Source organism: Mustela lutreola, chromosome 13, assembly GCF_030435805.1.
Source record: "Mustela lutreola isolate mMusLut2 chromosome 13, mMusLut2.pri, whole genome shotgun sequence".
NCBI lineage: Eukaryota > Metazoa > Chordata > Mammalia > Carnivora > Mustelidae > Mustela > Mustela lutreola.
The window spans coordinates 5,925,270-5,937,553 of NC_081302.1; the positions used below are offsets into that span (position 1 = coordinate 5,925,270).

At 36.9% G+C, this 12,284-nt stretch overlaps 1 long non-coding RNA gene across 1 annotated transcript in view; it reads left to right on the forward strand.

Moving 5' to 3' along the window:
- LOC131814082 (uncharacterized) overlaps positions 1–3,239 on the forward strand; it is a 50,398-nt gene extending 47,159 nt beyond the window's left edge. Inside the window, exons 2-3 of the long non-coding RNA XR_009347122.1 lie at positions 1,657–1,790; positions 2,662–3,239. This is a non-coding gene — a long non-coding RNA (uncharacterized LOC131814082). The remainder of the gene's footprint in view (positions 1–1,656; positions 1,791–2,661) is intronic.
- The last annotated feature ends 9,045 nt before the right edge of the window (positions 3,240–12,284 follow it).

Below are 12,284 nucleotides of genomic sequence, written 5' to 3' on the forward strand. Positions count from 1 at the left end.
ATAGACCTCCGAATACGCTTCCTATGCAGCATCATTACTTGTTCGAAGAGATGCGTATCTATGTTTCAGTAGGGATTGTAAGAGATTTCTGGTATCCATTATTTTCTTAGAAGTAAATCCGACAATCAAATGTTGAGCCTAAATTGAACTTTTTTTTTTTTCCATAGTACTATTTAAAGCTTAGATAAACACGTTCAGATTTGGGTCTTTGTTTTTTGTTGTTGTTTTTGTTGTTGTTCTTGTTTTTTTAATCTACACATAAACACTGCTTTGTATCATTTTCAGATATGTGTCCAAGGACAGTTCCACAATAAAAACAATAGAAAGGTCCCTGGGTGGCTCAGTGGGTTAAGCCTCTGCCTTCACTCAGGTCATGATCTCAGGGTCCTGGGATCAAGCCCCGCATCGGGCTCTCCGCTCAGCAGGGAGCCTGCTTCCCCCTTCTCTCTATGCCTGTCTCTCTGTCTATCTGTGATCTCTGTCTGTCAGATAAATAAATAAAATATTAAAAAAAAAAACAATAGAAAAGGGGGACCTGGGTCGCTCAGTCAGTTAAGTGTCTGCCTTCGGCTCAGGTCATGATCCTGGAGTCCCTGTATCAAGGTGCAAGTCTGGCTCCCTGCTCGGTGGGGAGCCTGCTGCTGCTTGCTTTCCCTTTGCTCATCCCCTTGTGTTCTCTCACTTACCCTCTCAAATCTCTCTCTCTCTCTCTCTCACACACACACACACACACACACACACACACGAAAAGACCAGCTATGCAACAAATGGAAAATAGGAGCCATAGAAGAAGGAATTATAAGACTGTAAATATATTAAAATAACTTACAGCTTCTTTCAGCAATTATGTTGAAATAAGATCGAATGTTCCAGAAAAAATCAAATGGGAGGATTTGCACATGTCCATTTTCCTTAGAGATTTTTGCCTCAGCACTGCCAGTTTTGATAAAACCCATGCTTACACAGACCCAAATGCCTGCCTAAAAGTGAGAAATGGACTTAAAAGTGAGCAAATAACCGGCCTCATCATTGATACGGCCACCGAAGAGTAAGACGAAGTTTTGATGCACTCATGTCCCGCGTGCTCAGGTCTATAGGAGCAACACCCCCATTCTGCGATAATCAGGAAGACCTGAACATCCTTGCTGGTCAATGCTTTAGTTCCGACCTCCATTCTTAACTGCACTGAAAGTTTGTGTTCATTGTAATGTGTTCAATCTGGATTTGATAGGAAGATGGGTGGTGGTAAAAAAAAAAAAAAAAAGAAAGAAAAAGCCTTTTTATATTTTCTTATATACAATTCAATTTTTTAAAGGAAAAATGAAATCTGTTTACCTGTCTGACTTCATTTCTTTTTGTTAATTACTATTTTCTTAATAACAGCAAGTATAGTGTCTCTACCATTAGTCCCATTCTTCTTAAACATTGTTGCTTGTTGTGTCTAGAATGTTCCCCTGAACTTCAAAAGTAACTTTTAAAGAATTGTGGTGCTGCAGAACAATTGTTTCCGTATAATGTTTTCAAGATGGGATAAGGGAAAGTAGCAAAAAGGTTCTTATTTATTCTGGTCCCTTCCATGACTGGCTTTCCTTCCCAGTTATGACTTACAAATCAGTGAGAGCTGGGGCAGTTTTCACCTTTTGTTTTCTTTTCTAGGACTTAAATATTCAGAGAAGTTTTAGATTTACAACCAAAGCAAGAGGAAGGTCCAGAGATCTGTTAGAGCTTCCTGGCTGCCATCATTTTCCATTCTGCCCTTTCCTCATCGTTCAGAGTTAGATAACACACAGGTGAGGGGTTCATGGAACAGCTTTTCAGGGACTCTACCCCAGCAGCAACTGGGAATGTGATCAGGGAAGAGTCAATGCTCCCTATCCCATGGGGGAGGAGATAAACTTTATTTATTGATGCTTTGATCTGAGTTTGAAGTTTGAATGGAACAGGTCCGCTTATAAATCAATTCAGTGTGTTTTCTGTAGGAAGCTCAAAGCACTTCATGTCTAGCACACTAGACCTATTCATCCAGGAATTTATCTTTTTTTATTCCTATCCAAATATTTCAAATGAAAACTTCCAAGACATTAGAATGTCACATGAATAATCAATGCCAATGCAGCTTTTCAAGAAATCCTTTTATTTAATGTTTGATCCGCATTTCAGCCCTCCCCCACCCCCATCTGGCAGTTGTCACTTAGGCAGATGGCCACCAGCTGGGAGGGCAGCCTGTGCATCTCCCCCCAGATCCACGGGGCTCAGTAGACCGGACGTGAAAGTGCATCGTGTCCCTCCATTAGGCGGTCCATGAGCTCAGATACTGCCTTGTCAACCTGTCACCGCCTGAAGCTTCCCAGAGGGACCTTTTTTCTGAATCTGGGATCTTATGCTGTATTTTGCTGATATCACAGTATCCTCTATTGGCTTCATACAAGAGAATGTAGCTACTATGCCTACATAGTCCAGCTCTTCCAATTAAGAGGGCATATGTGAAGGCAAGAGCTACATTAATGAAAAGACAGAAAGCAAGAAAGAGAAGAGTCTTCAAAGAAATATATCCTAACTATCCAGATAGTTTGAGGAATGGCTTATTCTACTCTAATAAATCTATATTAGGACTGCTTTGTCCCAAAATTGTTGGAATAAGATTTTTTTTTCTTTTTTCAGAAATTTTAATGGCCTTAATGATCACTAATATGTTTTCCTCTGGGCTTCTGAAAGAGAAGGAAACTGATGCTCTTTTGGAAGACCATTAATGCCCTGGTCACACGTGAAAATTACTCCTCATCCATTTCATCGCTGAAGCTGCTCTTCGAGAAGCCTGTCGCTTTGTTCATTTTGGTCTGGGAGCCTCCAGGGCAGCCAGAGAGATGTGGTTCTTCAGAAGAAACTGTTCTTTTCATAAAGGCTTGTCATTGTTTTTCTTCTCATTATAGATGCATGTTCATGGGGTAGGAGTGGGGACAGAAAATGAAATAAAATTACAGAGTTGGTTAATGTTAGTTTATCTGAATATTTTTGTTGCATATACCTATTTACATCTGCTACAGACAGATGCATACACATGACTATTGTGCATATATTCTTAAAAATCCAGATCAAACCATGGATCTAACTTTTTTCCCATCTATTTTTATGCAGTAAGGATGTTCTGTTTCAAAAACCTTACTTTTTTTTAATGGCTGCATACTTTCGAGTTTATTGCTAAACCATACCTAAATGTCTAACACTGAAAGAATATTTAAGTTTCCGACTTCTTAAAATTATAAATAACTTTTCAAAATAAAATGCATCTCGTCCTTGTATTTTGAGCAGATGTTTGAAATTTTAATTCCTAGAAGTGGAATTTCCGGATCCAAGGATGTGTACAATTATAAGACTTTAAACATTGTGCCCTGTCAAATTTCTCAAGAAGGGCAGATCTACCAACAATGAATGGCCGTGCTTGAGAATCTTCTATTTTTGGTTGCTCTCTGGGAAGCTGGTCTGTCTGACCTCTGTTTATCTCTAGACCTTGGCCTTGCCACGGCTTTGAAGCTCTGTTTCAGGGCATCCTTGGGTTTTTTTTTTTTTTTTTTTTTCTTTTGTTTTGGCACTTCTAAATCACTGTAATTCAAGGTCAGCTCATCGCCTGTGAGCTCCCTGGAACCTTACCACTCTGTTGTCTGTACACATGGAAGCCAGAATTTGATAAGAATAGTTTCACAGATGGCAGAATGCTCATTGTAAAACAAATCCAGTTTTTTACTATTAGTCATGGTTGAGGAGGCTGATTTAAGATGTACATTAACCTTTCTTAAGCACGATTTCCTTGCCAATTCGACCAGGGAGAGATTTCATAGTGACATATGTATCTTCTTCCTAACACGTGACTTGGTGTAATTTTAATTATTCAGGGTGTTATTTGAGTAAAGATGGTCATATGAATTGTGTGTTCCATGACTAAGGAATGTCTGGTCTTCTTTCCCATCCTACACCCTCTCCCCCAGCACCCAAACAGTGCCCTGTACTCAATCATTGCCCGTTGAATGAATGAATGAATCAATCAATCAGTCCATGACTCCCTGACTTGTTGAAAGCATCAGATGACAGGAATGTGTTCGAAAGCACTTTAAATGATAGAAGACTGTAGAGTACATATGACTGTCCTCCCCGAAGGTAGTGGTACTCAAATATCTGGTTTATGTGCATCAGGTTAACTCAGCGTTGGACAACACAGCTGATACCTGATTCACTCCCAGAGATTTTGACTCTGGTGCAGGTAAACCCTGCTGGGACTTCCTAAAGTCTCCTATTTTAACATGTCCTTGTCTGAAATCTATGTTCTTGTTCTGTGGTTGGGTGTTTTATTTGGTGTGGCAGTTTCCATGTATAATTCTGAAATTTTCTGAGATGAAACGAGGACATGCACGATGAGAGTAATTAAACCCATTACAGATAAACTCAGGTTTAGGATGAGAAGCTGTTTGTCTGTGGTCTTACAGAAATTAGGTCCAAGACTTACAGACTCCAAAGCCCATACTGTAGTAGGTACTTGTGCTTTTTGTTGCTTAGAAGTAACAAATATCAGAAAATCTTAGGAGTTAGTTATTCAAATATTCAGTTAAAATCTAAAATAGAGCTTTTTGACAGTGAGTTAACTCATGAAATCACTGTACAAGTATTTATTGAATGTCTGTTGTTACCAAGTCCTAGAGATATTTCCTGCAAGCTTAATAGTACATAGACACCAGTTTTTATCTTCCAGTTTCTTTAAAAAAAAAAAAATTGGTCCCAATTTTTGTTGCTTGTTCAATTTTTGGTTGGCTCTTCAAAGGTTTTCATTATAAAATTCACTTCGAGTTTCTCATTCAAAAAGCATTTATGGGTCATCAACTCTTTGTCACATTCTGCCGGAGCTCAGAGGTGAATGCAAAATCACCTCTTCTTTTCTAGGACTTCAAGCTTCTCACTCAGGGAGTATGCCTTCTTGGTCAAGAAGAGGTTTCCGGTGGTAAGGACAAGAAATCCAGGAGCATAAATAGATTTGGAGGGTGGGAAGGAATGAAGTTGAAAATGTGAGTTATAAAACTTTAGGCTGAAGTTCTCCTGGGACTTTAGGTGAATATTTCCAGCAGTAATTGGATACACAGGGTTTGAGACTAGGAAAGAGACCATGCCAGAAGAGAAAGAGGGGAGTGTAGGTGAGATACCTTCATGGAACCTGTGTGGGTGGCCCAAGAAGAGAACCAAGGACAACTCTATGGAATCATTCACTTGTAAAGACCAAGCAGAGGAAAGAGGACAAAGAAAACTGAGAAACAGTGGTCTGAAGGGGGAACATTGACACTCCAGAGTGTCAAGCCCCAGAAATTGCAGGAGGAATAAGTTCCAAGAAAGCAGATGTTGAGGGAGGCGTGGGGGTTAGGATGGAGAGAGAGTGAGCAAGACTTTTCTCTCGGGACGCTTGGCTGTGAAAGTAATTGGTGCAGCAGAGGATTCATGGACGGAGGCCTGCTGCAGGTTGTCTGGGGTGGGGTGGAAGTGGAGGGGATAGGATAGGAGAGCTCAGTCCCAAGCCAGTAAGTCCATGACTAATAGTAAGAAACTTCAGTCGTTTCTATATTTTGTGTCAGTAGCAAAGGCTCTGGAAAGCAATGATTTTGAATAACTCCTTCTAGGTCTTTCAATGATGTTCTTTGCTGCACAATTGGGAGAGTTTTCCAGATGTCCAAGAAACATGTGTCCTAGCCCGCCTGTATCTTGTGGTACATCTGCCAAAACACTCAATGCAGTTGTGAAGATGAATTGTTCAAAACACTATTTTATCTATCTATCTATCTATCTATCTATCATCTATCTATATCTATATATCTATACATCTCTCTCTCTTTCTCTATCTACTGTTTTTCAGCCAGAATGGAGATGGTATCTTAGCATGAAGGTAAACTTGATGGAGCAAACTTGTTTACCAGCTTTTCTTAAATGCAGTTGGCATAGAAATCATGAACTTCTCTTTACACTTCTTATATGTGGTAGGCAGCACGTCTCATGCCCTTTACTGTCAGTGAAAACTGCATTGCAAATTTTGTATACACCCTTTGGAGATTCTAAGGGGATTTTGGCCAATGTCTTTCCAGTAATCAAAGAAGCTTAAGCCCTGTGACTTTCACACACTAGTAATTTGCTACTCAAGTTGGAAGGAACATTCTATTCTGCAAGTCTTTGTTATATATATACAAATATGTTATATATATATATTTAACATATATATATATACACACACACACACATTTGTAATTAAATGGAAATGTATAAATGAAGTTTATTTTAGGTATTAAATATAAAACAGATCCATATATTATGAAATAGAGAAAGAAGTAAATGACATTCTTCTACCCTGGATGGCTATATAATCTGTGGATATCTTTGAATCTGTCTTGGTATAGATAAAGAAGTGACAATCGACCCAGTAGTTGATATTTAGATTCCTGGATATTAAGAATATGTAGGAAATTATTGTTTGTCAGAAACTCTTCCTTTTATAGCTGTTGTCTGATTAGCTACTCTATGTTATATGAATGTTAGATGCCACCATGATGTCATATCTGAGTCCCACGTGGCCACCATCTATGTACGATCTAGCTTGGGGACCTAAATAGCTAATTTTCTCCATTCATAGTTAATAAGTTTTGACTAGAATTTAACATTGAGACTTTTTCATTTGACTTAACTGGTGCTTTCCTGAAACTTAGACCTGCCATTTTAAGAACTTTTCCAGGGTTCATTTATTTTTCTATATTGGGGAACACACTAAACTGTTTTTTTCCCTATTTACCTATTTTACTTGGATTTTAATTTTCATAGCTGGCTTATAGTTTTATCAGTGAGTGTTTGATATGCAGATTTATTTATTAATGCCATCTGTTTCCGTGAAAGCTTTTTAAGTGCTAAGTAGTTGCCTGAATGATGTTCAGGTCTACTTGGGGGGTAATTTTGGAAATCAGAATCCCACAAAAACAAATACTCTATTACTTGAGACGAAGATCGTGTACAAATTGGCTTATTTAGCATTTCATTGTGATCCCACCATGAGTGTGCCATCTGTATCCATGAGCTCTGAGGCTGTGCTATCTTTTCAAGATTGATTGCTAATAAGCATTTTCTTTTACTAAATTATTTTTTCAATGTATCTAGAATATTACCAGATTAAGATTATAGCTCAGCAAATTTATTTAGAAATGCTAATTAATGTCTTTATCTCTAAATTATTTTGACACTCTTAGGCTACATGAAAAAACAATTATAGCAAAATTGGATATAACCAAACATTTCAATGGGCTCAGTTCCCAAGAATTTAAGTGAGGTGACAACTAGTATCTTCTCGGCCCGACCAGAGCTGGTCTATTGGACAGAGAAAACTGAAAAGGATCAATCTTTCAGTCCAGTCTCATTTTGTCTCATTCAGCTATTCCCAGCCTCTGCCTCTGACTTAATTTGATCTAGAAAATTCTTGGAAGGGTATAACAAAATCCCATCATTCTATCTAAATCCTTTTCAGTTTCATTTTAACCACCCCTCAGCTCCCCAAGACATTTCTGCATGTTTTGGTAATAGGGAACAAATGCCTTTTATTGAGTATTTTCTCTTTTTAACTTAGAGTTTATTGTTTAAAAGCTTGTCATCTATTTATTTTAAGCTACTTGAATGCAAACTCAAAATCACCTCAATGCTTTCTCTGCCATTTTTCAAAATTGTTTATTTCTGCCCAATTTTTAAAAATGTATTGCTTTTAATATGGTTTAATAAAACAAAAGTTAATACTCAGATGTTCAAACAGAACTCCTTGATTCTCTTTTTCTCCCTTTTTGCACTTAGCAGTATATCATAGACTTCTCCAGGTCAGTATATATAGTTCTATTATCTGATGAATATCAAGTATCATTCCAGATTTGTTGTGTTTGTTACTGTTGTAAATTTGTCTACTATAAAAAATATTGCAATAAATATCTTCATACATATCTTGTGTTTATCTCTGTAGGTTAATTTTCAAAAAGACAACACCAAGTCAAAGGCCATATGAATTTTTAGTTTAAAAAGATATTTGTAGACTATTTTCAAAGAAGCCTTAGTAACACACTTATCCACTGGAAATATGTGAGGGTCATTGCCCTTCATCCTTTGCAGAACTGGGTGTTATTTCTTATCACAGTCTTGATTCTTTTGCATTTGGAACAGAGTTGTGCATAGTTCATGCTTGAATCTCTATTGGCTAAGTCACATTGGTGATTTTGAGGCTGCATTTTCCATCTAGCTGTTGTGTTAACAACAGCTTAACAACATTTTTTTTTTTAAATTTTATTTATTTATTTGACAGAGAGAGATAGAGAGAGAGATCACAAGTAGGCAGAACAGCAGGCAGAGGGTGGGGGAAAGCAGGCTCCCCGCTGAGCAGAAAGCCTAATGTGGGGCTCGATCCCAGGACCCAGAGATCATGACCTGAGTCAAAGGCAGAGGCTTAACCCACTGAGCCACCCAGGCACCTCGACACAACATTTTTTTTTTAAAGATTTTATTTATTTATTTATTTGACAGAGAGACAGAGATCACAAGTAGGCAGAGAGGCAGGCAGAGAGAGAGGAAACAGGTTCCCTGTTGAATAGAAAGCCCAATACGGAGCTTGATCCCAGGACCTTGAGACCATGACCTGAGCCAAAGGCAGAGGCTTAACCAACTGAGCCACCCAGGTGTCCCAACACAACATTTTCTTAATATGAAGATTCATAGATTTTAGGGGAACCTGGGTGGCTCAGTTGGCTTAGTGTCTGACTCTTGGTTTCCGCTCAGGTCATGATCTCACAGTCTTGGGATCGAGCCTGAATCGGACTCTGAGCTCAACATGGGGTCTGTTTGTCTGTTTGAGATTCTCTCTTCCTAGAAAATATATATATTCATAGAGTTTTAAGCATAATACAATTTATGAACTTGGATCAAAATTCAGATCAAATTAGTATTTATTCATACTTTGATATGAATATGAATATGAACAACTTTGATATTTTTTCTGTTTTTCCCCCCACCCTGTTAATATATCTATTACTACTGTTATTACTACCATAGTTACTAGTAACAGTGTTCTGTCTTGAGAGGGAATTTTTGACATTGTTATTGTACCTCAATTGACAAAATGCAACATCAGAAGGATTAAGGCTGTTTATGATGCTTCTGGATTCTTAGAAGAGGGTGTTTTCTGACTTCTATGCTGCACTGTGTGGTTCTGAATTTCCCTAACACTGTATAGTCTTTTATTCTTTTGCAAAGCTCCTTGCTGGGGGAAAAATGCATAGGACCTTTTCACCATTACTTTGGAATGATCCAACACTTTATGGTTTATATATGCCAGAAATACTCAAAGTAGTTAAACTTTTAATATTAATGGGTCTAGTTTATATATATATATAGTAAAACATATATTCTTTTTAAAAACTTGATCCTTACAAAAAATGTGTGATATTGGCATGATGGTATCCTTACTTTAATTTTACTGACTTTGAGACTGAGTTTCCTGAACAGGGTTTAAGCGGTTTCTTTAAGGACTCACAGCCAGTAAATATGAGAACTAAAATTTATTGCAGGATTTCTTGACTCTAAGTCAGATGGCCTCTGACACTGGTTCTCCAAACCTGAGTGCGGGAATCTTTCGAATATCTCAGTATAACAGGACTTAAACAAGCAGCTCTTGTTCCTATTGACCCTGTGCAATGTTTACTGTCATGCCAATTAAATTTGTCTCTAATGAAGGCAATGGAAAACAAATTTTAAATTCAGTGTTTCTTGGAAGGGATATTTAAAATGTCTTAAATCATGAGATTCATAGAATAACAAAAGAACTCCCTAATTATTAAAATGCTAGGAATTTTTCCTCTACTATCGATCAAATTTTAGTTTGGATATAAATGTCAGCTTAAGATCAACCCTGGGGGACAATATGGTAAGGGGAATAAGCCAGACACAGGAGGTCAAACACTGTATTGTACCACTTACAGGAGAAATTAGTTCCTTGGAGAAGCAGAGCTTGGAGGGGCAGTTGCAGGGGCTGGAGGTGGGGATGGGGGTATGAGACAGTATTAATCAAAGAGTACAATAGCCCCAGTTCTTCGAGATGCACAAGTCCTGGAGATATGCTCTATAGCGCTGTGTCTATGGTTGACAATATTATGTACTTAAACTTGCTAAAAGGGTAGATCTTGGATGTTCCTATAATAGTAATAAAAACAAAGAGGGCAGGAGGACACTTCTGGAGGTGATGGATGTTCACGACATGCATTGTGGTGACGGTTTCACAGTATTTACTTATCTCCAAACTCATTAGGTTGTACACATCAAACAGGAACAGCTTTTTGTATGTCCATGATATCTGGAAGTGGCTTAAAAAAAGGAAAAGAAAGAAATGTTGTGCACTTAGCAATCTTACCCGTGTGTGTACATGTATGTGTATGGGCTTGAGTTACATTCCTATTCCCTACTAGTTTTCTTGGTAGCATTTGTACATAATAATTCTAAACTTCTAGAAAGGCATGTGCTTACAGATTCAATTATCTCTACAGTCAGCCACATTTGTAGAGGGAAAAGCACACTATAGTTGCCTTCTTGGGTTTCCTAAATTCTTTGAGACTACCTGTAGTGTTAAGAGATGTGTTTTCTTAGTACAGTATCGGCTTCCTGTGTCAGGTGGTTGGACAGCTCCCTGTTATGCCTGGGAATATCTTAAATGAAGGAGGGATTGTGGAACATTGAAATGTCCCTGGTAAAGTTTTATGCTGTTTCCTTGAAACAATTAAATGAAACTTTTGAGTAAAGGATATCCTTTAAGAAAAAGGAAGTCTTTTAATTACCTTAGTTGTATCTACCCCATACTACCCCATACTTAGTTGTCTCTACCCCATGTGATTTTATGGGTTCTTGACACTTAGCTTTTTTTCCCAATTGAACAACAATGATAACAGCAACTCAAGCTCTGTGGGTTTTTTTTTTTTTTTTTTTTTTTGCTTGCTTTTAAGTCAGTTTTATGTAGTCTGTAGTTTGGAATTGGTGTCAAATAAGCATTAGCTCCATTTTTTTTGGTGTTGGTACTAACACCAATTTATTAAAGGGTAAGACACCATATGTTCATTTCAGAAATATCAGTTCCATTTTTTTCATTTTAAATTCCAGTATTTATGAAACAGTTTGCTATTTACTTCAAACTTCTACAGTAATTTTGTATACTTTCCATTTTTTTCCATTTTAACTTGTGTTTCTCAAAGAATTTTGTCATCTTCATGCTTATTTAACTAAAAGGATGCATTTTTACTTTTATCTCCTTGCAAAGAGGAGTGGAAAATTTGGGTACCAGAAATTTTCATACACAATCATAATTGGGGAAACTTAACTTGTTTGTTTGTTTTTGAAACATGCCAAAGAGCTAAAAATGTTGTTTGAGTGAAATAAAAGATGACTAAAAATATTATATAATGAGCAGAATCACCAACTGAGGTATACTTGCACAGGGACTAAAAATAAGACCGATAAAATATGTACCAGTATGGAAATGAGATCAAAATTATTAAATGTTTCCAATATTTGGTTCACATGATGTAAAATACTTGACTGAGTAATCTTTAAAATTGGATTTCCAGTTGCTACATGAAATTGAGATCATATTTAAAATTGGCTTTTTCAAGCGTACTCATTTATGATGTATCATTTTCAAGATAATCTTTGAAATTGAATGTTAAAGGTACATACCCATCAATGGCCATTTATTAGCATAAATGTTTACCAGTTATGTTTGACTTTTACTGATGCCCATTTTAGACCTGGGGAGGATGTCAAATCCCAGTACTACTGTCAAATGGAATTTTCTTTAGGAAAAGATAAACTGAGTTGATTTCACTCCCATTTTAATATATAATATAATAATATATTATATAACATATATAATATATAATATATAATGCATGTAAGTATGATGCTATTGAAGTTTACATAATGTGTGGTGATGAGGTTGCTATGTTGTTTTCCCTGTTACCTGAGACTATATATATATAGTACTTAAAGTACTACCAGTGGTCCTCTGTACCCTTAAAATTGCTCATTATTTAGGTCACTAATCTTTCCAGATTAACACAACCCATTGAAAAATCATTATGCTGAAGGAATATTTGAAACAATTTTCTTTAAAACATCATATGATTTTAACAATTTCCATATGTCTTTTTCTTTTTTTAAAAAAAGATTTTATTTTTTTATTTGACAGAGAGATCACAAGT